This window comes from Paramisgurnus dabryanus, chromosome 1 (assembly GCF_030506205.2).
Source record: "Paramisgurnus dabryanus chromosome 1, PD_genome_1.1, whole genome shotgun sequence".
Lineage (NCBI taxonomy): Eukaryota > Metazoa > Chordata > Actinopteri > Cypriniformes > Cobitidae > Paramisgurnus > Paramisgurnus dabryanus.
Window position 1 is genome coordinate 72,575,757 of NC_133337.1, and position 25,314 is coordinate 72,601,070.

The following is a 25,314-nucleotide window of genomic DNA, read 5'->3' on the forward strand; positions in this document are numbered from 1 at the left end:
ACTAAGGATCGATGCTGAAATGTTAAATCTAAGTAATTGCAAAACAACCTTAACCACTATATAGATGTTTTCAATCTATTGGTACCGGTTTTAAATGTGACCAAACTATTTCAAACAGTACCAAGTTGTAGATGGTTGCGACTTAATTTACAAGGTTTTAACACACATTACTGTTTTGTCACGGTGTGTTTCATCGCATTGCTGTTGCATACAACAGGCTCTCAAGTTTATGTTAAAAGGATTACTAAATAAAAACCTAAGCATTCTGTATTATGTTGCCACTGATGATTTTACAAGTTTACAGTTTCAAACATTTTGCTATCTTCGCTGTGAAAGATTTAGTAAATAAATCTAAAACATACACAGTGTTGAGGCGTTCCCTTAATCTTCTAGCAACGATTTTCAAGAGATTACCAACATGTATGATGTACTAACTGTCAGGGGATCTGTGATATTATTTTCTGAAGTAATTAAAAAGTTAGCTATCTAATGGCTACTGCACAATAACTTAAGCGATAAAGAGTTTGACAAATGTTACATAATCTATAGAAACAAAACAAGATGAATTACAAAGTCACTGACATAAGGTTTACACTTAAACAAATCACGCAGATGTTTAAAGTGGTATATGTTTTTTATTTCTCATCAAGTAAAAGAAATACATCATATGTTATCATTGTAGTGTAGAAAATCACAACGTTTTTCACAAGAATGTGATCATCCATCGGTTCAATAATTTCACAAACAGCAATTTGATCATTATTTGATATTGTAAACACACACAAACCACATAGGTAAGAGTCTCTAAAGATGCTACAGAGCGCCTTTAGCTTTTTGTCATCAAGTTTGGAACAGATGTATCACGACGCCTGCTTCATGATCTTGACACCAAACAGTCTGCGGAATGGATACACGCATAGTGTATTGATTCAGCAGGCATTGTCAATTCCTTCTTGGGGGCACAGGTCCATTGGAACATCATCAGACATTACTTGAGCCGTACAAAGGGTGGTGTTGTTGTAGGATGATGGGCCGCCATCAGGAACTGTGGTGGACTTATTGAGTGCACAGGTTCAACTGTAGGCTTTCTCATCTTCATAATGCTCTGGGGTGGGTAGCGCGAATGTGTTGGTGTATCAGTAGGAGTACATAGTTTCTTGAAACTTGTTAAGCGAATGTGTTTGAATGAACCATACTGGCGCCGTTTTAATGACTGTAATGGATAGGCGGAGATAGGAGTCCTGGAGTTAGGGACACTCCTCTCTGGGTGGAACAACTTCACTTTAAACATCTGCGTGATTTGTTTATGTGTAAACCTTATGTCAGTGACTTTGTAATTCATCTTGTTTTGTTTCTATAGGTTATGTAACATTTGTCAAACTCTTTATCGCTTAAGTTATTGTGCAGTAGCCATTAGATAGCTAACTTTTTAATTTCTTCAGAAAATAATATCACAGATCCCCTGACAGTTAGTAGATCATACATGTTGGTAATCTCTTGAAAATCGTTGCTAGAAGATTAAGGGAACGCCTCAACACTGTGTATGTTTTAGATTTATTTACTAAATCTTTCACAGCGAAGATAGCAAAATGTTTGAAACTGTAAACTTGTAAAATCATCAGTGGCAACATAATACAGAATGCTTAGGTTTTTATTTAGTAATCCTTTTAACATAAACTTGAGAGCCTGTTGTATGCAACAGCAATGCTATGAAACACACCGTGACAAAACAGTAATGTGTGTTAAAACCTTGTAAATTAAGTCGCAACCATCTACAACTTGGTACTGTTTGAAATAGTTTGGTCACATTTAAAACCGGTACCAATAGATTGAAAACATCTATATAGTGGTTAAGGTTGTTTTGCAATTACTTAGATTTAACATTTCAGCATTGATCCTTAGTGTCAGTTCAGTCAGAACAACTTTTGTCATACACATTTGTTTAAAGATTAAAATAAACAGCTTGTGTTTAAAATACGCCAACAAACCCTTGCATACACGACATGTCGTATATACATCCTATGAAATCAGTATTGTGTGAGATCTACAAAAAAAAAAGGTTTTTATGTTATTAAACATTCAGACTTGTGATGTGAATAGCTCTGTGTGTAAGAAACATTGCAGCTTTTAAAAATCAGGACCCATATAAAATTATGTTAAAGTTCAAAACTTTTGCATAGTTTCACTGCATTCATATCGTTTCCAAACAATCCAAAAGTATTTGTCACACCCACACTTACTCTTGGGAGACACTTAAAAGTAAAATGTTTCAGCATTCTTGTAATTGTTAAAACGTTGCCATGTTCTGATGTTTTCTGTAAAAATCTAGACCGAAACCACACAACATGTTTAAAACGAAGTAAATCAGTTTGCACGCTCTAAAAATTTTTTGGTGCTGTTGATGTGACCGAAAAAAAAGTTGATGACATTAAGGCATTGAAGCCATAGGTTTTGAATGTAAATGGATGTTTTGTGAAACCATAGCATGCACACATCCAACACTTAAAACAATGTGGTACAATCTGTGGATAGACCCTGGTCATGAATATCTTAGCAATCGTTACTTTGGAAATATTCTTGATAAATCAGAGAATGGGTTGGTACAGCAAGCCACAATAATTAAACAATGCGTATTCATCTTAAGAAGAGATATTTGGTGGTTTTTATTAATGTTTTCAAACACAATATCACAAATAACAAGGAATACCTTCAAATAATAATAAAAAAACAGTAAAAACAAGAATAAATATAGCTGCAAGCAGCAATGGCGGGCCCTCGCACGTTTTTTACCGCTACACGGTGCATCCGAGAAAACGATGCACAGTGGGCAAGGGCATCAAGTGGGTAAATATCAGTGGGCTATTTAATGTTGTTACTGACCCATTTGGGGACTGTAGGTAAAAGAAACCCCACATTTTAGACAAACGGGGGCGCTAGTGAGCCACTTAAGAGACACGCCTATGTCTCACCTTTTTGTGCACACTTAAGAGCAATTTTTAGGTTAATCTAAGCACGTCAAGAGCCTTAAATATGCCAGAAATAAAAGTAAAGTTTGCGGCATTGCTATGGGAACAGCATTCGAGATATCAAAAATCCCTTCGCAATTTATCATCTACAATGTCTCGGCATCATGTAGACCACTTCTGGTGTTAATCGCATGAATATCCTAGAAGGAGTATTAGATATTAGACACTTCCTTAGATATTAGACACTTCCTTAGATATTAGACACTTCCTGTTTCTCTGATTTCGCCATAAATTTGTCGCCTCGCCATGGCAGAAACGTTCGAGATATCAAAAATCCCTTCGCAATTTAACAAGTACAATGTCTCGACATCATGTTTACCACGTTTGGTGTCAATCCCATGAATCCACTAGGAGGAATATTTAAAAGTTCAACGCATGCATTTTTTAAACAATCCAAAATAGCCGACTTCCTGTTGGGCAGAGCTTAAATGTTAGAGTGCGAAAGTTGTTCGGGTCGATGAGATCTATATGCGTACCAACTCTCGTACATGTGCGTACATTTTTGCCCGATCTGTGCCCCAATGTTTGTTTTTGCATTACAGGGGGCGCTATAGAGCCCCCGTGGCACGCCCGTGTTCCAGCCTTTGGATTTCTGCGATGATGGACGACTCTGGTGTCTGTGCCAATTTTCAAGAGTTTTCGAGTATGTTAAGGCACCCAAAAAGTCCAAAAGTGTTAAAAAAATAATAATAAATATAGCTGCAAGCAGCAATGGCGGGCCCTCGCACGTTTTTTTACCGCTACACGGTGCGTCCGAGAAAATGATGCACGGTGGGCAAGGGCCTCAAGTGGGTAAATATCAGTGGGCTATTTAATGTTGTTACTGAGCAATTTGGGGACTGTAGGTAAAAGAAACTCCACATTTTAGACAAACGGGGGCACTAGTGAGCCACTTAAGAGACACGCCTATGTCTGACCTGCTTGTGCACACTTAACAGCCAACAACTCTAATGTGTGTGCCACATTTAAAGTTCAACTAAGCACGCCAAGAGCCTTAAACATGCCTTTAAAATTAAAGTAAAGTTTGACACGTTGCCATGGGAACAGCGTTCAAGATATCAAAAATCCCTTTGCAATTTATCATCTACAATGTCTCAGCATCATGTTGACCACTTTTGGTGTCAATCGCATGAATATTCTAGAAGGAGTATTCAAAAGAACATCGGTTTCAACTGAAAGGCTCAAATATGCCTTTAATATGAAAGTAAAGTTTGACGCGTTGCCATGGGAACAGCATTTGAGATATCAAAAATCCCTTCGCAATTTATCATCTACAATGCCTCAGCATCATGATGACCACTTCTGGAGTCAATCGCATGAATATTCTAGAAGGAGTATTTAAAAGAACATCGGCGTCAACTGAAAGGCTTAAATATGCCTTAAAAATGAAAGTAAAGTTTGACGCGTTGCCATGGGAACAGCGTTCGAGATATCAAAAATCCCTTCGCAATTTATCATCTACAATGTCTCGCCATCATGTTGACCACTTTTGATGTCAATCGCATAAACATTCTAGGAGGAGCATTTAAAAGAACATTGCATGGAACTGTAAAAAAAATCCACCTTTGTGACTGACACACTTCCTGGCGCCTGGTGGTGGCGCTATACCCGGGAGTCACAATAGGCACATCGATGCGATCGGAATCTTCAGACGAACAAACACCCCGCGTGTCATTACAATAAAACATTTTTTGCCCTAGATATTAGACACTTCCTGATTCTCTGATGTCGCCACAACTTTGTCGCCTCGCCATGGCAGAACCGTTCGAGATATCAAAAATCCCTTCGCAATTTAGCAAGTCCAATGTCTCGGCATCATGTTCACCACGTTTGGTGTCAATCGCATGAATCCCCTGGGAGGAGTATATAAAAGTTCAACGCATGCATTTTTTAAACAATCCAAAATAGCCGACTTCCTGTTGGGCGGAGCTTAAATGTTAGAGGGCGAAAACGGTTCGGGTCGATGAGATCTATAAGCGTACCAAGTCTCGTACATGTGCGTACATTTTTGCCCGATCTGTGCATCAATGTTTTTTATTGCATTACAGGGGGCGCTACAGAGCCCCTGTGCCACGCCCGTGTTCCAGCCTTTGGATTTCTGCGATGACGGACGACTCTGACGTCTGTGCCAATTTTCAAGAGTTTTCGAGTATGTTAAGCCCCCAAAATGTCCAAAAGTGTTAAAAAAAAAAAAAATAATAATAATAAAATATAGCTGCAAGCAGCGATGGCGGGCCCTCGCACGTTTTTTTACCGCTACACGGTGCCTCCGAGAAAACGATGCACGGTGGGCATGTGCATCAAGTGGGTAAATATCAGTGGACTATTTCATGTTGCTACTGACCCATTTAGGTACAGTAGGTAAAAGAAACCCCATATTTTAGACAAACGGGGGCGCTAGTCACTGACTAAATAGACACGCCTATATCTGACCTTTTTGTGCACACTTAACAGCCGACAACTCTGATGTGTGTGCCAACTTTAAAGTTCGACTAAGCACGCCAAGAGCCTTAAACATGCCTGAAATTAAATTAAAGTTTGACGCGTTGCCATGGGAACAGCGTTCGAGATATCAAAAATCCCTTCGCAATTTATCATCTACAATGTCTCTGCATCATGTTGACCACTTCTTGTGTCAATCGCATGAAAATCCTAGAAGGAGTATTTAAAAGAACATCGCATGCAACTGTAAGGCTTAAATATGCCTTTAAAATGAAAGTAAAGTTTGACAGGTTGCCATGGGAACAGTGTTCGAGATATCAAAAATCCCTTCGCAATTTATCATCTACAATGTCTCTGCATCATGTTGACCACTTCTTGTGTCAATCGCATGAAAATCCTAGAAGGAGTATTTAAAAGAACATCGCATGCAACTGTAAGGCTTAAATATGCCTTTAAAATTAAATTAAAGTTTGACGCGTTGCCATGGGAACAGCGTTCGAGATATCAAAAATCCCTTCGCAATTTATCATCTACAATGTCTCTGCATCATGTTGACCACTTCTTGTGTCAATCGAATGAAAATCCTAGAAGGAGTATTTAAAAGAACATCGCATGGAACTGTCAAAAAAATCCAGCTTTGTGACTGACACACTTCCTGGCGCCTGGTGGTGGCGCTATACCCGGGAGTCACAATAGGCACATCGATGCGATCGGAGTGACTGACACACTTCCTGGCGCCTGGTGGTGGCGCTATACCCGGGAGTCACAATAGGCACATCGATGCGATCGGAATCTTCAGACGAACAAACACACCGCGTGTCATCACAATAAGACATTTTTTGCCTTTGATATTAGACACTTCCTGTTTCTCTGAATTCGCCATAAATTCGTCGCCTCGCCATGGCAGAACCGTTCGAAATATCAAAAATCCCTTCGCAATTTAGCAAGTCCAATGTCTTGACATCATGTTCACCACGTTTGGTGTTAATCGCATGCATCCTCTAGGAGGAGTATTTAAAAGTTCAACGCATGCATTTTTTAAACAATCCAAAATAGCCGACTTCCTGTTGGGCTGAGCTTAAATGTTAGAGGGCGAAAGTTGTTCGGGTCGATGAGATCTATATGCGTACCAACTCTCGTACATGTGCGTACATGTTTGCCCGATCTGCGCAACAATGATTGTTTTTGCATTACAGGGGGCGCTACAGAGCCCTCGTGCCACGCCCATATTCCAGCCTTTGCATGAGCCTAGTGGCACGTGACTTTTACAGCTGTGCCAAATTTCTGTTGTTTTCGAGCATGTTAAGGCACCCAAAGTGCACGCCAAGAGCTTAAATATGCCTGAAAAAGAAAGTAAAGTTTGACGTGTTGCCATGGGAACAGCGTTAGAGATATCAAAAATCCCTTCGCAATTTATCATCTACAATGTCTCAGCATCATGTTGACCACTTTTGGTGTCAATCGCATGAAAATCCTAGGAGGAGTATTTAAAAGTTAACCACATGCAACTGTCAATCCACCTTTTGTGACTGCCACACTTCCTGGTGCCTGTTGGTGGCGCTATACCCGAGACTCAAAATAGGCACATCAATGCGATCGGAATCCTTGGCCGAACATACACACTGCGTTTCATCCCAATAAGACATTTTTTGCTTTAGATATTAGACACTTCCTGTTTCATTGAATTCGCCATAAATTTGTCGCCTCGCCATGGCAACACCGTTTGAGATATCAAAAATCCCTTCGCAATTTAGCAAGTCCAATGTCTCAGCATCATGTTCACCACGTTTGGTGTCAATCGTATGAATTCCCTAGGAGAAGTATTTAAAAGTTCATGACTGACATACTTCCTGGCGCCTGGTGGTGGCGCTATACCCGGGAGTCACAATAGGCACATCGATGCGATCAGAATCTTCAGACGAACAAACTACCCGCATGGCATCACAATAAGATATTTTTTGCCTTAGATATTAAACACTTCCTGTTTCTCTGATTTCGCCACAACTTTGTCGCCTCGCCATGGCAGAACCGTTCGAGATATCAAAAATCCCTTCGCAATTTAGCAAGTACAATGTCTCGACATCATGATCACCACGTTTGGTGTCATTCGCACGAATCCCCTAGGAGGAGTATTTAAAAGTTCAATGCTTGCATTTTTTAAACAGTCCAAAATAGCCGACTTCCTGTTGGGCGGAGCTTAAATGTTAGAGGGCGAAAGTTGTTCGGGTCGATGAGATCTATAAGCGTACCAACTCCCGTACATGTGCGTACATTTTTGCCCGATCTGTGCATCAATGTTTTTTCTTGCATTACAGGGGGCGCTATAGAGCCCCCGTGCCACGCCCGTGTTCCAGCCTTTGGATTTCTGCGATGACGAGCGACTCTGACGTCTGTGCCAAATTTCAAGAGTTTTCGAGTATGTTAAGGCTCCCAAAAAGTCCAAAAGTGTTAAAAAAAAAAAAAAAAAAAAAAAAAAAAATAGAGCTGCAAGCAGCAATGGCGGGCCCTCGCACGTTTTTTTACCGCTACACGGTGCGTCCGAGAAAACTATGCACGGTTTTTCATGTTGTTACTGAGCCATTTGGGGACTGTAGGTAAAAGAAACCCCACATTTTAGACAAACGGGGGCGCTAGTGAGCCACTTAAGAGACACACCTATGTCTGACCTGTTTGTGCACACTTAACAGCCGACAACTCTGATGTGTGTGCCGACTTTTAGGTTAATCTAAGCACGCCAAGAATCCTAAATATGCCTGAAATAAATGTAAAGTTTGGGGCGTTGCCATGGGAACAGCGTTCGAGATATCAAAAATCCCTTCGCAATTTATCATCTACAATGTCTCGGCATCATGTTGACCACTTCTGGTGTCAATCTCATTAATATTCTAGAAGGAGTAGTTAAAAGAACATCGGCGTCAACTGAAAGGCTTAAATAAGCCTTTAAAATGAAAGTAAAGTTTGGCGCGTTGCCATGGGAACAGCGTTTGAGATATCAAAAATCCCTTCGCAATTTATCATCTACAATGTCTCGGCATCATGTTGACCACTTCTGGTGTCAATCTCATGAATATTCTAGAAGGAGTATTTAAAAGAACATCAGCGTCAACTTAAAGGCTTAAATAAGCCTTTAAAATGAAAGTAAAATCTGACGCGTTGCCATGGGAACGAGAAGCCCCTGTCTGCAGCCTGCAGATTTGGGCGGGTATGCACCTGGGACGGTGCTGCACGTGCAGGCCCGCCCACACTGCTTCTCATTGGTTAGTGGCGTGAAGTCATGACGTCGATTATAGCAAGTTTTCATTTCCGATGTTTATCGCTGCATGGTGAGTACAAGCTCCTGTTTTTGTTCTATTTTATTTACAATTTTTAATTTTGAAGTGGCGTTTAGTGTGATGTTAAAATAACTAGGACTGCGCGTGTGTGCGCGCATGCGTGCGCGAGCGTGCGGTTTGGTGGGATTATGATTAAAACAAAGCAAAACTGAACCAAAAGAAGAAATATAGGATTTAAGAGTTAATAGTAACAACAACAAAGTTATATTCTAGGACTTTTTTCTATGAATACATTTTTAAATGTAAACTATTTTGATATGTTATTGATAAGTATACATTTATTTATTGATCAGGAAACCATTTCAGTATTCACTGAGCTTTCTGACAGTAGGGACCTTTGATTTTACAGAGGTTAGTGAAATAGACAATAGAAACCCCCCATATAATTAAAAGTAAACTAACTCAGTATTAATTTTTAACTTAGCCTGTCATACATCAGTGTCTGCTGCTTTTGGAGAATTCCCCCTTTGATGTTTGTTTGTTTGTTTTCTTTTTTTTTAATACATACTTTTCATTGAAGCTTCAATTACCAAATGCTTAAATTTAGCATTTTAAAATAAATGTTTTTAACTATAGATAAATTCATTACATGTATCGATCTAAACAAGTGGATTTCAATTATGGTCCTAAAAGGGATGTCATTAAGAACAAACTGTTTTTATGAGACTTTATATTTTAAACTTTTGAAGGTCAGAGATGCTGAAAGAGCAACTCCAGTAAAAGAGGAGCGTAAAGAAGCAGGTGTTGGTTCCCATTTCAAATCTTGAACCTAAATAACAGGGGTTTGAAAATGATGCTACTCTTGTTCTTACTCTCCAATTTAGAGGTGATGAAATCCCCCGGCCTGTGGATTATTTGACCAAGGTAAGTGCATTATAAACTCCTGTCAATTTTTCAGTTACACTTTTAATAAGTTGTATGTAAAGTTACATTTTGGACTGACTGTTTGCTACTTTAAACAGATGCCACCTGACCTTACATCCTCTGGCAGATCCTGATGGGAGTCGTTACAAAGAGGACAATATGGCTTTATGGTGACTTTCACTGACATGCAAGGTTTTCAGAGACGTTTTCAGCAAGCCCAAGTTCAGAGAAAAGGTCCCCTTTGTATGTCCAAACAGTACGTTTTTTAAATCTAAATTGTGAGTACTTTAAAAGATACTTGAGAAAGTCTGTCTGTCTGTCTGTCCATCTATTTCTGTTTGTTCGTTTGTGCAATCTATCTATCTGTCTGTTCTTCCTATCTATCTGTCTGTCTATCTATCTCTACCTATCTGTCATGTCTATCCGTCCATCTGTCTGTTTGTCTGTGTCTGATAGACTGTATTGCCTTCAAAACTTTCAGCTTGAAAACTACTTTGCTGCAAACTGAAATTCTTCAAACTTCTATTTCAAACTTGTAGGATAGGCTTTCTCAAGTCAAATTTAAGCTTGTGTTGCTTGTGTTAACAAACTTTTTTAACTGGTTTATGTTGTTCATAAACAAAAAGTGAGTCTCTTAGGTACTTTACAGACAAAGCCAATAACACTCAAGTATATTTTGTCTAACATTTTCCTGTATTATGTGTAACATATACATAAAAAAATTCCTTGCATGACTCTTTACTATGTTTATGCCTATTTCCAATTTGCCAATTTCTTCAAAATGATTCAATATTGTTTGTTCTGTATTTTATCTAAATTAGGTGTTGTGAACTGGAGTGCATTTTCCAGACAATATGGGCAAGAGCTCCGGGTGCCCTACTCGTTGACTTTGAAATATACAAGGACTGCCCACCTGGATATGTAGGTGATGGCAGAAGGGGAGTCCTGAATGGGTTTTATTCCGACAAGGAGGTTCAGGGCTATTGCTCATTTGATTGTTTTTTCAATGATGGAGGGGAACTTCAGGCTGTGTAGATTGTGTGTGTACGGTTAATGTACGTGATTATCTGTATGTGTATGTCTTTTAAACAATTATTTTTGTTTTGAAATAAAAGTTATCACTGGTATGGGTTTGGTGTTTTTGAGTGGCATGCATACTATGGGATACAGAGATTGACAATGTACTGTATGTAGTTTAACTTCTTTATAGGCATAAATGTTTAGTAATAGCCTATATTAAGCACAAAAATAAACAAGAACTATTAGAGGAGTGATTAAAATACGAAATATATAAGGTGCCATTAATGTTTACGGTAATTTTGTAATTACACAATGAAGTGCAACATAATCTGAAAAACTTTTAAAATCTACACAAATATTACACAATACTCTGAAATTCCTTAAAAGTTCACATTAGATCAGGCATAATTGAAACTATATGCTCTACTCCATTATTACTTTATACTTTTCTTTAATAATAAATCGTTTTATTAAAGTATTATTTCATAACGTCAGCGCGATGTAACGCACATTTTAAAGATCGCACAGTTTTCAACCGCATTTCCTGTTTACCGTGGCGTCGACGTCATTACTGTGCTACTAACCAATGATACGCGTTATGGGAGGGGCTGCCTGTTCAGGTCCTCCCTAGAGTCATCCACGCCCCGATCTGCAAGCTGCAGTCAGGTGTACTTGATGGGAACAGCGTTTGAGATATCAAAAATCCCTTCGCAATTTATCATCTACAATGTCTCAGCATTATGTTGACCACTTCTGGAGTCAATCACATTATTTCCTCAGGAGGAGTATTTAAAAATTTACCGCATGCAGCTGTAAGGTTTAAATATGCCTTAAAAATGAAAGTAAAGTTTGACAAGTTGTCATGGGAACAGCGTTTGAAATATCAAGAATCCCTTCGCAATTTATCATCTACAATATCTCGGCTTCATGTTGACCACTTTTGGTGTCAATTGCATGATTATTCTAGAAGGAGTATAATAAAAGTTCACTGCATGCAACTGTAAGGCTTAAATATGCCTTTAAAATGAAACTAAAGTTTGACACATTGCCATGGGAATAGCGTTCGAGATATCAAAAATCCCTTCGCAATTTATCATCTACAATGTCTCGCCATCATGTTGACCACTTCTGGTGTTAATCGCATGAATATCCTAGAAGGAGTATATTAAAGGAACATCGGCGTCAACTAAAAGGCTTAAATATGCCTTTAAAATGAAAGTAAAGTTTGACGCATTGCCATGGGAACAGCGTTTGAGATATCAAAAATCCCTTTGCAATTTATCATCTACAATGTCTCGGCATCATGTTGACCACTTTTGGTGTCAATTGCATGAATATCCTAGAAGGAGTATTTAAAGGAACATCGGCGTCAACTGAAAGGCTTAAATATGCCTTTAAAATGAAAGTAAACTTTGACGCGTTGCCATGGGAACAGCGTTTGAGATATCAAAAATCCCTTCGCAATTTATCATCTACAATCTCTCGGCTTCATGTTCACCACTTTTGGTGTCAATTGCATGATTTTTCTAGAAGGAGTATTTAAAAGAGCATAGCATGGAATTGTCAAAAAAAATCCAGCTTTGTGACTGACACACTTCCTGGCGCCTGGTGGTGGCGCTATACCCGGGAGTCACAATAGGCACATCGATGCGTTCTGAATCTTCAGACGAACAAACACCCTGCATGGCATCACAATAAGATATTTTTTGCCTTAGAAATTAGACACTTCCTGTTTCTCTAAATTCTCCATAAATTCGTCGCCTCGCCATGGCAGAACCGTTCGAGATATCAAAAATCCCTTCGCAATTTAGCAAGTACAATGTCTCGACATCATGATCACCACGTTTGGTGTCAATCCCATGAATCCACTAGGAGGAGTATTTAAAAGTTCAACGAATGCATTTTTTAAACAATCCAAAATAGCCGACTTCCTGTTGGGCGGAGCTTAAATGTTAGAGGGCGAAAGTTGTTCGGGTCGATGAGATCTATATGCGTACCAACTCTCGTACATGTGCGTAAATTTTTGCCCGATCTGTGCATCAATGTTTTTTTTTGCATTACAGGGGGCGCTATAGAGCCCCCGTGCCACGCCCGTGTTCCAGCCTTTGGATTTCTGCGATGACGGACGACTCTGACATCTGTGCCAAATTTCAAGAGTTTTCGAGTATGTTAAGGCCCCCAAAAAGTCCAAAAGTGTTAAAAAAATAAATAAAAATATAGCTGCAAGCAGCAATGGCGGGCCCTCGCACGTTTTTTTACCGCTACACGATGCGTCCGAGAAAATGATGCCCGGTGGGCAAGGGCATCAAGTGGGTAAACATCAGTGGGCTATTTTTAATGTTTTTACTGAGTCATTTGGGGACTGTAGGTAAAACAAAAACCCCACATTTTAGACAAACAGGGGCGCTAGTGAGCCACTTAAGAGACACGCCTATATCTGACCTTTTTGTGCACACTTAACAGCTGACAACTCTGATGTGTGTGCCAACTTTAAGGTTAATCTAATCACGCCAAGAGCCTTAAATATGCCTGAAATAAAAGTAGTTTGCGGCGTTGCCATGGGAACAGTGTTCGAGATATCAAAAATCCCTTCGCAATTTATCATCTACAATGTCTCGGCATCATGTTGACCACTTCTGGTGTTAATCGCATGAATATCCTAGAAGGAGTATTTAAAGGAACATCGGCGTCAACTGAAAGGCTTAAATATGCCTTTAAAATTAAAGTAAACTTTGACGCGTTGCCATGGGAACAGCGTTTGAGATATCAAAAATCCCTTCGCAATTTATCATCTACAATATCTCGGCTTCATGTTGAACACTTTTGGTGTCAATTGCATGATTATTCTAGAAGGAGTATATAAAAGTTCACTGCATGCAACTGTAAGGCTTAAATATGCCTTTAAAATGAAAGTAAAGTTTGACGCGTTGCCATGGGAACAGCGTTTGAGATATCAAAAATCCCTTCACAATTTATCATCTACTATGCCTCAGCATCATGTTGACCACTTTTGGTGTTAATCGCATGAATATTCTAGAAGGAGTATTTTAAAGAACATCGGCATCAACTTAAAGGCTTAAATAGGCCTTTAAAATGAAAGTAACATTTGACGCGTTGCCATGGGAACAGCGTTCGAGCTGTCAAAAATTCCTTCACAATTTATCATCTACAATGTCTCAGCATCATGTTGACCACTTCTGGAGTCAATCTCATGAATCCCATACGAGGAGTATTTAAAGGTTCACAGCATGTAACTGTCAGCCTTAAATATGCTGGAAAATGAAAGCAAAGTTTGATGCGTTGCCATGGGAACAGCGTTTGAGATATAAAAAATCCCTTCGCAATTTATCATCTACAATGTCTCGGCATCATGTTGACAACTTCTGGTGTCAATCTCATGAAAATCCTAGAAGGAGTATTTAAAAGAACATTGGCATCAACTGAAAGGCTTAAATATGCCTTTAAAATGAAAGTAAAGTTTGACGCGTTGCCATGGAAACAGCGTTCGAGATATCAAAAATCCCTTCGCAATTTATCATCTACAATGTCTTGGCATCATGTTGACCACTTCTGGTGTCAATCTCATGAAAATCCTAGAAGGAGTATTTAAAAGTTTCCTGCATGCAACAGAAAGGCTTAAATATGCCTTTAAAATGAAAGTAAAGTTTGACGCGTTGCCATGGGAACAGCGTTTGAGATATCAAAAATCCCTTCGCAATTTATCATCTACAATGTCTCTGCATCATGTTGACCACTTCTGGTGTCAATCTCATGAAAATCCTAGACGGAGTATTTAAAAGAACATCGCATGGAACTGTCAAAAAAATCCAGCTTTGTGACTGACACACTTCCTGGCGCCTGGTGGTGGCGCTATACCCGGGAGTCACAATAGGCACATCGATGCGATCGGAATCTTCAGACGAACAAACACCCCGCGTGTCATCACAATAAGACATTTTTTGCCCTAGATATTAGACACTTCCTGTTTCTCTGATTTCGCCACAACTTTGTCGCCTCGCCATGGCAGAACCGTTCGAGATATCAAAAATCCCTTCGCAATTTAGCAAGTCCAATGTCTCGACATCATGTTTACCACGTTTGGTGTCAATCGCATGAATCCCCTGGGAGGAGTATATAAAAGTTCAACGCATGCATTTTTTAAACAATCCAAAATAGCCGACTTCCTGTTGGGCGGAGCTTAAATGTTAGAGGGCGAAAGTTGTTCGGGTCAATGAGATCTATAAGCGTACCAAGTCTCGTACATGTGCGTACATTTTTGCCCGATCTGTGCATCAATGTTTTTTTATTGCATTACAGGGGGCGCTACAGAGCCCCCGTGCCACGCCCGTGTTCCAGCCTTTGGATTTCTGCGATGACGGACGACTCTGACGTCTGTGCCAATTTTCAAGAGTTTTCGAGTATGTTAAGGCCCCCAAAAAGTCCAAAAGTGTTAAAAAAAAAAAAAAAAAAAAAAAAAAAATAATAATAAAAATAATAAATCCGAGCAAAAACAATAGGGCTTCGCACCTACGGTGCAGGCCATTCTGGCCTGCTCCTCGGTGCTCGAGCCCTAATAATAATAAATATAGCTGCAAGCAGCAATGGCGGGCCCTCGCACGTTTTTTTACCGCTACACGCTGCGTTCGAGAAAACGATGCACGGTGGGCAAGGGCATCAAGTGGGTAAATACCAGTGGGCTATTTCATGTTGTTACTGAGCCATTTGGGGACTGTAGCTAAAAAACCCCCACATTTTAGACAAACGGGGGCACTAGTGAGCCACTTAAGAGACAAGCCTTTGTCTGACCTATTTGTCCACTCTGAACAGCCGACAACTCTGATGTTTGTGCCGACTTTTAGGTTAATCTAAGCACGCCAAGAGTCCTAAATATGCCTGAAATAAATGTAAAGTTTGGGGCGTTGCCATGGGAACAGCGTTCGAGATATCAAAAATCCCTTCGCAATTTATCATCTACAATGTCTCAGCATCATGTTCACCATTTTTGGTGTCAATCGCATGAATATCCTAGAAGGAGTATTTAAAAGAACATCGGATGGAACTGTCAAAAAAATCCACCTTTGTGACTGACAAACTTCCTGGCGCCTCGTGGTGGCGCTATACCCGAGACTCACAATAGGCACATCGATGCGATCGGAATCTTCAGGCGAACAAACACCCCGCTTGGCATCACAATAAGAAATTTTTTGCCTTAGATATTAGACACTTCCTGTTTCTCTGATTTCGCCATAAATTTGTCGCCTCGCCATGGCAGAACCGTTCGAGATATCAAAAATCCCTTCGCAATTTAGCAAGTCCAATGTCTCGACATCATGTTCACCACGTTTGGTGTCAATCCCATGAATCCACTAGGAGGAGTATTTAAAAGTTCAACGCATTCATTTTTTAAACAATCCAAAATAGCCGACTTCCTGTTGGGCGGAGCTTAAATCTTAGAGTGCGTAAGTTGTTCGGGTCGATGAGATCTATATGCGTACCAACTCCCGTACATGTGGGTACATGTTTGTCCGATCTGTGCATTAATGGTTTTTTTTGCATTACAGGGGGCGCTACAGAGCCCCTTTGCCACACCCGTGTTCCAGCCTTTGCCTGTTCGCAATGACAGACGACTCTGACGTCTGTGCCAAATTTCAAGAGTTTTCGAGTATGTTAAGGCACCCAAAGTGCCCAAAACTGTTAAAAAAATAATAATAATAATAATAATAATAATAATCCGAGCAAAAACAATAGGGCTTCGCACCTACGGTGCAGGCCATTCTGGCCTGCTCCTCGGTGCTCGGGCCCTAAATATAGCTGCAAGCAGCAATGGCGGGCCCTCGCACGTTTTTTTTACCGCTACACGGTGCGTCCGAGAAAACGATGCACGGTGGGCAAGGGCATCAAGTGGGTAATATCAGTGGGCTATTTAATGTTGTTACTGAGCCATTTGGGGACTGTAGGTAAAAGAAACCCCACATGTTAGACAAACGGAGGCGCTAGTGAGCCACTTAAGAGACACGCCTATGTCTGACATTTTTGTGCACACTTAACAGCCGACAACTCTGATGTGTGTGCCAACTTTAAGGTTAATCTAAGCACGTCAAGAGCCTTAAATATGCCTTTAAAATGAAAGTAAAGTTTGCGGCGTTGCCATGGGAACAGCGTTTGAGATATCAAAAATCCCTTCACAATTCATCATCTACAATGTCTCAGCATTATGTTGACCACTTCTGGAGTCAATCACATTATTTCCTCAGGAGGAGTATTTAAAATTTTACCACACGCAGATGTAAGGTTTACATATGCCTAAAAAATGAAAGTAAAGTTTGACAGGTTGCCATGGGAACAGCGTTTGAGATATCAAAAATCCCTTCGCAATTTATCACCTACAATGTCTTGGCATCATGTTGACCAATTCTCGTGTCAATCGCATGAAAATCCTAGGAGGAGTATTTAAAAGAACATCGCATGGAACTGTCAAAAAAATCCAGCTTTGTGACTGACACACTTCCTGGCGCCTGGTGGTGGCGCTATACCCGGGAGTCACAATAGGCACATCGATGCGATCGGAATCTTCAGGCGAACAAACACCCCGCTTGGCATCGCAATAAGACATTTTTTGCCTTAGATATTAGACACTTCCTGTTTCTCTGATTTCGCCATAAATTTGTCGCCTCGCCATGGCAGAACCGTTCGAGATATCAAAAATCCCTTCGCAATTTAGCAAGTCCAATGTCTCGACATCATGTTCACCATGTTTGGTGTCAATCCCATGAATCCACTAGGAGGAGTATTTAAAAGTTCAACGCATTAATTTTTTAAACAATCCAAAATAGCCGAATTCCTGTTGGGCGGAGCTTAAATCTTAGAGTGCGAAAGTTGTTCGGGTCGATGAGATCTATATGCGTACCAACTCCCGTACATGTGCGTACATTTTTGCCCGATCTGTGCATCAATGTTATTTTTTTGCATTACAGGGGGCGCTACAGAGCTCCCTTGCCACGCCCATATTCCAGCCTTTGCATGAGCCTAGTGGCACGTGACTTTGACATCTGTGCCAAATTTCCGTTGTTTTCGAGCATGTTAAGGCACTCAAAGTGCACGCCAAGAGCTTAAATATGCCTGAAAATGAAAGTAAAGTTTGACGTGTTGCCATGGGAACAGCTTTCGAGATATCAAAAATCCCTTCGCAATTTATCATCTACAATGTCTCAGCATCGTGTTGACCGCTTTTGGTGTCAATCGCATGAAAATCCTAGGAGGAGTATTTAAAAGTTCACCATATGCAACTGTCAAGAAATCCACCTTTTGTGACTGCCACATTTCCTGGTGCCTGTTGGTGGCACTATACCCGAGACTCAAAATAGGCACATCGATGCGATCGGAATCCTTGGCCGAACATACACACTGCGTTTCATCCCAATAAAACATTTTTTGCTTTAGATATTAGACACTTCCTGTTTCATTGAATTCGCCATAAATTTGTCGCCTCATCATGGCAACACCGTTTGAGATATCAAAAATCCCTTCGCAATTTAGCAAGTCCAATGTCTCAGCATCATGTTCACCAAGTTTTCGTGTCAATCGTATGAATTCTCTAGGAGAAGTATTTAAAAGTTCATGACTGACACACTTCCTGGCGCCTGGTGGTGGCGCTATACCCGGGAGTCACAATAGGCACATCGATGCGATCGGAATCTTCAGACGAACAAACACCCCACATGGCATCACCATGAGACATTTTTTACCTTAGATATTAAACACTTCCTGTTTCTCTGATTTCGCCACAACTTTGTCGCCTCGCTATGGCAGAACCGTTTGAGATATCAAAAATCCCTTCGCAATTTAGCAAGTACAATGTCTCGACATCATGATCACCACATTTGGTGTCATTCGCACGAATCCCCTAGGAGGAGTATTTAAAAGTTCAATGCATGCATTTTTTAAACAGTCCAAAATAGCCGACTTCCTGTTGGGCGGAGCTTAAATGTTAGAGGGCGAAAGTTGTTCGGGTCGATGAGATCTATAAGCGTACCAACTCCCGTACATGTGCGTACATTTTTGCCCGATCTGTGCATCAATGTTTTTTCTTGCATTACAGGGGGCGCTATAGAGCCCCCGTGCCACACCCGTGTTCCAGCCTTTGGATTTCTGCGATGACGAGCGACTCTGACGTCTGTGCCAAATTTCAAGAGTTTTCGAGTATGTTAAGGCTCCCAAAAAGTCCAAAAGTGTTAAAAAAAAAAAAAAAAATAATAATAATAATAATAATCCGAGCAAAAACAATAGGGCTTCGCACCTACGGTGCAGGCCATTCTGGCCTGCTCCTCGGTGCTCGGGCCCTAATAATCCGAGCAAAAACAATAGGGCTTCGCACCTACGGTGCAGGCCATTCTGGCTTGCTCCTCGGTGCTCGGGCCCTAATAATAATCCGAGCAAAAACAATAGGGCTTCGCACCTACGGTGCAGGCCATTCTGGCCTGCTCCTCAGTGCTCGGGCCCTAAAAATATAGCTGCAAGCAGCAATGGCGGGCCCTCGCACGTTTTTTTACCGCTACACGGTGCGTCCGAGAAAACGATGCACGGTGGGCAAGGGCATCAAGTGGGTAAATATCAGTGGGCTATTTAATGTTGTTACTGAGCCATTTGGGGACTGTAGCTAAAAGAAACCCCACATTTTAGACAAACAGGGGCACTAGTGAGCGACTTAAGAGACACGCCTATGCCTGACCTTTTTGTGCACACTTAACAGCCGACAACTCTGATGTGTGTGCCGACTTTTAGGTTAATCTAAGCACGCCAAGAGCCTTAAATATGCCTGAAATAAAAGTAAAGTTTGCGGCGTTGCCATGGGAACAGCGTTCGATATATCAAAAATCCCTTCGCAATTTATCATCTACAATGTCTCGCCATCATGTTGACCACTTCTGGTGTTAATCGCATGAATATCCTAGAAGGAGTATTTAAAGAAACATTGGCGTCAACTGAAAGGCTTAAAAATGCCTTTAAAATGAAAGTAAAGTTTGACGCGTTGCCATGGGAACAGCGTTCGAGATATCAAAAATCCCTTTGCAATTTATCATCTACTATGCCTCAGCATCATGTTGACCACTTCTGGTGTTGATCGCATGAATATCCTAGAAGGAGTATTTAAAGGAACATCGGAGTCAACTGAAAGGCTTAAATATGCCTTTAAAATGAAAGTAAAGTTTGACGCGTTGCCATGGGAACAGCGTTTGAGATATCAAAAATCCCTTCGCAATTTATCATCTACAATCTCTCGGCATTATGTTGACCACTTCTGGAGTCAATCACATTATTTCCTCACGAGGAGTATTTAAAAGTTTACCGCATGCAGATGTAAGGTTTAAATATGCCTTAAAAATGAAAGTAAAGTTTAACAGGTTACCATGGGAACAGCGTTTGAGATATCAAAAATCCCTTCACAATTTATCATCTACAATCTCTCGGCATCATGTTGACCACTTTTGGTGTCAATTGCATGATTTTTCTAGAAGGAGTATTTAAAAGAAGATAGCATGGAACTGTCAAAAAAAATCCAGCTTTGTGACTGACATACTTCCTGGCGCCTGGTGGTGGCGCTATACCCGGAAGTCACAATAGGCACATCGATGCGATCGGAATCTTCAGACGAACAAACCCCCCGCATGGCATCACAATAAGATATTTTTTGCCTTAGATATTAGACACTTCCTGTTTCTCTGAATTCGCCATAAATTCGTCACCTCGCCATGGCAGAACCGTTCGAGATATCAAAAATCCCTTCGCAATTTAGCAAGTACAATGTCTCGGCATCTCGATCACCACGTTTGGTGTCAATCCCATGAATCCACTAGGAGGAGTATTTAAAAGTTCAACGCATGCATTTTTTAAACAATCCAAAATAGCCGACTTCCTGTTGGGCGGAGCTTAAATGTTAGAGGGCGAAAGTTGTTCGGGTCGATGAGATCTATATGCGTACCAACTCTCGTACATGTGCGCACATTTTTGCCCGATCTGTGCATCAATGTTTTTTTTTTGCATTTCAGGGGGCGCTATAGAGCCCCCGTGCCACGCCCGTGTTCCAGACTTTGGATTTCTGCGATGACGGACGACTCTGACGTCTGTGCCAAATTACAAGAGTTTTCGAGTATGTTAAGGCACCCAAAAAGTCCAAAAGTGTTAAAAAAAAAAAAAAAAATATAGCTGCAAGCAGCAATGGCGGGCCCTCGCACGTTTTTTTACCGCTACACGATGCGTCCGAGAAAACGATGCACGGCGGGCAAGGGCATCAAGTGGGTAAACATCAGTGGGCTATTTAATGTTGTTACTGAGCCATTTGGGGACTGTAGGTAAAAGAAAAACCCCACATTTTAGACAAACGGGGGCGCTAGTGAGCCACTTAAGAGACACGCCTTTGCCTGACCTATTTGTGCACACTTAACAGTCGACAACTCTGATGTGTGTGCCAACGTTTAGGTTAATCTAAGCACGCCAAGAGTCCTAAATATGCCTGAAATAAATGTAAAGTTTGGGGCGTTGCCATGGGAACAGCGTTCGAGATATCAAAAATCCCTTCGCAATTTATCATCTACTATGTCTCGGCATCATGTTGACCCCTTTTGGTGTCAATCTCAATAATATTCTAGAAGGAGTATTTAAAAGAACATCTGTGTCAACTGAAAGGCTTAAATAAGCCTTTAAAATGAAACTAAAGTTTGGCGCATTGCCATGGGAACAGCGTTCGAGATATCAAAAATCCCTTCGCAATTTATCATCTACAATGTCTCGGCATCATGTTGACCACTTCTGGTGTCAATCGCATGAATATTCTAGAAGGAGTATTTAAAAGAACATTGGCGTCAACTGAAAGGCTTAAATATGCCTCTAAAATGAAAGTAAAGTTTGACGCGTTGCCATGGGAACAGCGTTTGAGATATCAAAAATCCCTTCGCAATTTATCATCTACAATGTCTCGGCATCATGTTGACCACTTCTGGTGTCAATCTCATGAAAATCCTAGAAGGAGTATTTAAAAGTTTCCTGCATGCAACAGAAAGGCTTAAATATGCCTTTAAAATGAAAGTAAAGTTTGACGCGTTGCCATGGGAACAGCGTTTGAGATATCAAAAATCCCTTCGCAATTTATCATCTACAATGTCTCGGCATCATGTTGACCACTTCTGGTGTCAATCTCATGAAAATCCTAGGAGGAGTATTTAAAAGAACATCGCATGATACTGTCAAAAAAATCCACCTTTATGACTGACACACTTCCTGGCGCCTGGTGGTGGCGCTATACCCGGGAGTCACAATAGGCACATCGATGCGATCAGAATCTTCAGACGAACAAACACCCCGCGTGTCATCACAATAAGACATTTTTTGCCCTAGATATTAGACACTTCCTGTTTCTCTGATTTCGCCACAACTTTGTCGCCTCGCCATGGCAGAACCGTTCGAGATATCAAAAATCCCTTCGCAATTTAGCAAGTCCAATGTCTCGACATCATGTTCACCACGTTTGGTGTCAATCGCATGAATCCCCTGGGAGGAGTATATAAAAGTTCAACGCATGCATTTTTTAAACAATCCAAAATAGCCGACTTCCTGTTGGGCGGAGCTTAAATGTTAGAGGGCGAAAGTTGTTCGGGTCGATGAGATCTATAAGCGTACCAAGTCTCGTACATGTGCGTACATTTTTGCCCGATCTGTGCATCAATGTTTTTTATTGCATTACAGGGGGCGCTACAGAGCCCCTGTGCCACGCCCGTGTTCCAGCCTTTGGATTTCTGCGATGACGGACAACTCTGACGTCTGTGCCAATTTTCAAGAGTTTTCGAGTATGTTAAGGCCCCCAAAAAGTCCAAAAGTGTTAAAAAAAATAAAAAATAAAAAAATAATAATAAAAAATATAGCTGCAAGCAGCAATGGCGGGCCCTCGCATGTTTTTTACCGCTACACGGTGCCTCCGAGAAAACGATGCGCGGTGGGCAAGGGCATCAAGTGGGTAAATATCAGTGGGCTATTTAATGTTGTTACTGAGCCATTTGGGGACTGTAGCTAAAAGAAACCCCACATTTTAGACAAACAGGGGCACTAGTGAGCCACTTAAGAGACACGCCTATGTCTGACATTTTTGTGCACACTTAACAGCCGACAACTCTGATGTGTGTGCCGACTTTAAGGTTAATCTAAGCACGTCAAGAGCCTTAGAAATGTCTGAAATAAAAGTAAAGTTTGCGGCGTTGCCATGGGAACAGCGTTCGAGATATCAAAAATCCCTTCGCAATTTATCATCTACAATGTCTCGGCATCATGTACACCACTTCTGGTGTCAATCGCATGAATATCCTAGAAGGAGTATTTAAAAGAACATCAGCGTCAACTGAAAGGCTTAAATATGCCTTCAAAATGAAAGTAAAGTTTGACGCGTTGCCATGGCAACAGCGTTCGCGATATCAAAAATCCCTTCGCAATTTATCATCTACAATGTCTCGGGATCATGTTGACCACTTTTGGTGTCAATCGCATGAATATCCTAGAAGAAGTATTTAAAAGAACATCGGATGGAACTGTCAAAAAAATCCACCTTTATGACTGACAGGCTTCCTGGCGCCTGGTGGTGGCGCTATACCCGAGACTCACAATAGGCACATCATTGCGATCGGAATCTTCAGGCGAACAAACACTCTGCTTGGCATCACAATAAGAATTTTTTTGCCTTAGATATTAGACACTTCCTGTTTCTCTGAGTTTCTCGGCAGCACCGTTCGAGATATCAAAAATCCCTTCGCAATTTAGAAGTACAATATCTCAACATCACGTTCACCACGTTTGGTATCAATCCCAAGAATCCTCTAGGAGGAGTATTTAAAAGTTCACCACATACATTTTTGAAACAATACAAAATAGCCGACTTCCTGTTGGGCGGAGCTAAAATGTTTGAGTACGAAAGTTGTTTGGGTCGATGAGATCTATATGCGTACCAACTCCCGTACATGTGCGTACATGTTTGCTCGATCTGTGCATCAATGTTTTTTTTTGCATTACAGGGGGCGCTACAGAGCCCCTGTGCCACGCCCGTATTCCAGCCTTTGGATTTCTGCGATGACGGACGACTCTGACGTCTGTGCCAAATTTCAAGAGTTTTCGAGTATGTTAAGGCCCCCAAAAAGTCCAAAAGTGTAAAAAAAAAAAATAATAAATAAATAAATATAGCTGCAAGCAGCAATGGCGGGCCCTCGCACGTTTTTTTACCGCTACACGGTGCGTCCGAGAAAACGATGCACGGTGGGCAAGGGCATCAATTGGGTAATATCATTGGGCTATTTAATGTTGTAACTGACCCATTTGGGGACTGTAGGTAAAAGAAACCCCACATGTTAGACAAACGGAGGCGCTAGTGAGCCACTTAAGAGACACGCCTATGTGTGACCTGTTTGTGCACACTTAACAGCCGACAACTCTGATGTGTGTGCCGACTTTTAGGTTAATCTAAGCACGCCAAGAGTCCTAAATACAGTCTTGTTCAAAATAATAGCAGTACAATGTGACTAACCAGAATAATCAAGGTTTTTAGTATATTTTTTATTGCTACGTGGCAAACAAGTTACCAGTAGGTTCAGTAGATTCTCAGAAAACAAATGAGACCCAGCATTCATGATATGCACGCTCTTAAGGCTGTGCAATTGGGCAATTAGTTGAAAGGGGTGTGTTCAAAAAAATAGCAGTGTCTACCTTTGACTGTACAAACTCAAAACTATTTTGTACAAACATTTTTTTTTCTGGGATTTAGCAATCCTGTAATTCACTAAACTAATATTTAGTTGTATGACCACAGTTTTTTAAAACTGCTTGACATCTGTGTGGCATGGAGTCAACCAACTTGTGGCACCTCTCAGCTGTTATTACACTCCATGATTCTTTAACAATTCATTCACATTTCTTGGTTTTGCTTCAGAAACAGCATTTTTGATATCACCCCACAAGTTCTCAATTGGATTAAGGTCTGGAGATTGGGCTGGCCACTCCATAACATTAATTTTGTTGGTTTGGAACCAAGACTTTGCCCGTTTACTAGTGTGTTTTGGGTCATTGTCTTGTTGAAACAACCATTTCAAGGGCATGTCCTCTTCAGCATAGGGCAACATGACCTCTTCAAGTATTTTAACATATGCAAACTGATCCATGATCCCTGGTATGCGATAAATAGGCCCAACACCATAGTAGGAGAAACATGCCCATATCATGCTCCATGCTTCACTGTCTTCACTGTGTACTGTGGCTTGAATTCAGAGTTTGGGGGTCGTCTCACAAACTGCCTCCTGTGGCCCTTGGACCCAAAAAGAACAATTTTACTCTCATCAGTCCACAAAATGTTCCTCCATTTCTCTTTAGGCCAGTTGATGTGTTCTTTGGCAAATTGTAACCTCTTCTGCACATGCCTTTTTTTTAACAGAGGGACTTTGCGGGGGATTCTTGAAAATAGATTAGCTTCACACAGACGTCTTCTAACTGTCACAGTACTAGGTAACTCCAGACTGTCTTTGATCATCCTGGAGGTGATCATTGGCTGAGCCTTTGCCATTCTGGTTATTCTTCTATCCATTTTGATGGTTGTCTTCCGTTTT

The 25,314-nt window shown here is 40.9% G+C and overlaps 1 long non-coding RNA gene across 4 annotated transcripts; it reads left to right on the top strand.

The window, feature by feature from the left end:
- Positions 1 to 8,615: 8,615 nt before the first annotated feature.
- Positions 8,616 to 11,679, top strand: LOC135734548 (uncharacterized). Of its 4 annotated transcripts, XR_010527407.2 has the most exons (5): positions 8,616 to 8,791; positions 9,094 to 9,151; positions 9,490 to 9,664; positions 9,763 to 9,920; positions 10,486 to 11,679. It is a non-coding gene; the product is annotated as an uncharacterized lncRNA (long non-coding RNA). The 4 variants fall into 4 exon arrangements; XR_010527406.2 differs by having other exon boundaries at positions 8,617 to 9,151; positions 10,486 to 11,678; XR_010527408.2 differs by lacking the exon at positions 9,094 to 9,151 and having other exon boundaries at positions 8,617 to 8,791; positions 10,486 to 11,678.
- Positions 11,680 to 25,314: the final 13,635 nt, after the last annotated feature.